At 38.9% G+C, this 2,806-nt stretch overlaps 1 non-coding gene across 1 annotated transcript; it reads right to left on the bottom strand.

The window, feature by feature from the left end:
• Positions 1 to 1,159: 1,159 nt before the first annotated feature.
• On the bottom strand, positions 1,160 to 1,263 carry LOC121472383. Its single transcript, XR_005982869.1, has one exon. It is a non-coding gene; the product is annotated as a U6 spliceosomal RNA (small nuclear RNA).
• Positions 1,264 to 2,806: the final 1,543 nt, after the last annotated feature.

Genomic DNA, 2,806 nt, shown 5'->3' with positions numbered 1-2,806 from the left:
AGAAGCCACAGCGTTGCACATTTATGCTTTGCTACACTGAATGGGAAGTTTTGTGTTGAAAGGGCTTTTGGAAAAATAAAAAAAAGTCTTACATCAACTTGGAATTAATATTTATATTCTTATTTTTCACAGGATACTCGGAAAATGAAATTTTCAATAGCATTAATCCAGACTGTTTAGAGTCGTGGCTAACTTGACCGGTACTATATTTTGTCCTTTAAGAAGTCTTTTCTAGAACACTTATTTTGTTTAGTGCATTTACACTATCCTATTCTTTCTATTTGCCATTCACCGACCTGCTTTAATAAACTTAGTTTGTCTTAATCTTAATTGTGTTTGAATGTTTCAAGACTATATAACTTTCCTTTAAAGATTTTATTTATTTATTTATTTATTTATTTATTTATTTATTTATTTATTTAACAGAGAGAGAGCACAAGCAGGGGGAGCAGCAAAGGGAGAGGGAGAAGCCGACTCCCCACTGAGCAGGGACTCGACCCCAGGACCTTGGGACCATGACCTGGGCCGAAGGCAGACGCTTAACCCGCTGAACCACCCAGGCCTCCCTATCACTTTCCTTTAAAACAGCATACGCTTATACCAAGGGACTCTTGCCGTTTAGGTTCCAAAGGCAAAAACCATTTACTGTACCAGACCTTGGTGTAAGAATACTTGTCAAATTGTTTGGGTGTAAAACGTGAGTTTTTAAGACCTTTTTTAAAAAAAATAATGAATATTAAATGTCTCAATTCCATAATAGGTAGGTGGTTGTTCTTGAGTTTTCTCTTTATAGTCGCTTAAAAGAGCAGTTGAGCAAAGATCTAGATACAATCAGTTTAAATGTGATTGCTTGAAATTATTTCATTCTTTCTTCACATCTCTGGTTTCACAGATGAGGCTGATCCTGCTGTGCCATTGTGAAGATTTGGCTTGATACTTTAAGAAATACAATGCGGTAAAAATTTTTTAAAAAGGGATCATTTAAAAAAAAAAAAGGGATCATTTAAATAATATGCTTCCATCAAGGCAAGCATGCTTTGTGTGTGTGTGCACTTGCATATGAGTTTATAATGTATTAACAAATGATCATTTAAATTAATTTGTGCAAAAAAATAAATTAAAAATAAAATAAAATAAAATAAAATTAAATTAAATAAAATAAAATAAATAAAATAAAATAATTTGTGCGTGTCATCCTTGCACAGGGGCCAGGCTAATCTCCTCTACACCGTTCCAATTCTAGTATATGTGCTGCCGAAGCTATTCAAATCAATTTTTAAATTATGAAGAATACTTAGATAAAAGTCAGAAAAATAAACAAATGTAAAATTCACTGAAAACATCATAGAAATAGAACAGAAACCTAAGACCTGAATTGACATCTATCTGTCAGTGGTTTAAAGCTCGGTAGCTTCACTGCAGAGCTTTCTTCTGAGTTCCAACAATGTATCTCCCCTGCCACTGGATATACCATGTAAGGCTCAAAATAAATTTGTAAGAAGCTACCGTATGCAGTGGAATCTTTCATATTTTATCACACTTAGCCCCTGCTTACTCTTCATAATAACCTTTAAGAACTTTAACTAGTTCTCGAGGGATCGTCTGTCTCATTATCTTGCACACCTCAAGTCATAGACCTAGTCAGTCATTGCTCAGACCGTGGTAATTAGACCAGGAGACAGACACCTGGCCCAAAGAGACCCAATAACATCCTTTTCGATAGGCTTTTTTTTTTTTTTTAATTTGGCTTTTCTTCCTCTGTGATCACTGCCTCCAAATTACAGGCAGCCGTATTGTCACCCGTTATGGGAGGTGTTTGGGAATTAAGCTACGCAAATAAATCAGATCCAAGATATGTAGAAGGAGAAACAGCGACAGAGATACTGGTTCTGGCAGTGACTGTCATCTGATTAAGTCTTTGAAAATATCAGAGACACGGATCAATTGATTATGTGTACGGTGAGGTCTGCCTCTCACAACTGAGGAATTCCTATCTTCATCACTCATTGTGATCCACAAACTTGTTCCTCCTTCTCCATTAATAATGGAGCATGAGGTTACCATCCTGGTTTCCCTACTAACCTCTGATCTGATCTGGGACAGACTTTGAGGGTATAAGTTACTTTATCTGTCAAAGGGAAAGCAAGGGTTACTTTCCAGCATTGGTTTCGAGGATGAAAGGAGCCCAATGCCTGCATTTTGTTAGTGATCCGTTATCCACTCAGGAAAATCACCTTTGATTTTTCTTGGCCATTCCTTACTTTCATCATCCTGCTCATGAGTCTACCCTTTCTTCACTCTGACCTATTCGGTTCTAAGTATATCTTAGTATACTATGGACCTAACAAGAAACTCAAAATCCCCGTGGCCTTCAGCAGGAAACATTCCCTTTCCTCTCATGGTAGAGGACAGCCACCACGGGTAGCCCGCCACAGCTCTGCACATGCAAGCTCACCATCTGCCCCCCTGGGCTGAAGGAGCACCCCTTCTCTGGGACATGCTGTTCATACTGCAAAAGGAAATGAGTCAGTGAAATGAAGACATGACTGTGGACTCTTAGAGCATTTCCCTGGACCTGACATTCTGGTTCTTCACTCACAGCTCCTGGGTGCAAATCACCTGGCCAGGCCAGTCAGTGGGCCAGGGAACTAGAGCTTACCTCCAGGGAGTCACTGAAAGTCACAGGAGGACTAGGGCTGGAGCACAGAATAAGACGACCTACCACGGTCGGGCTCCATTCAGGTATCAGCGGGTTTATGGTACAAATGATGAGCTTTTTCAGGCCTTCATTCTATTCTGACAAAAT

Source organism: Vulpes lagopus, chromosome 11, assembly GCF_018345385.1.
Source record: "Vulpes lagopus strain Blue_001 chromosome 11, ASM1834538v1, whole genome shotgun sequence".
Taxonomy (NCBI): Eukaryota; Metazoa; Chordata; class Mammalia; order Carnivora; family Canidae; genus Vulpes; species Vulpes lagopus.
This window is presented reverse-complemented; position numbering and strand designations above follow the sequence as displayed.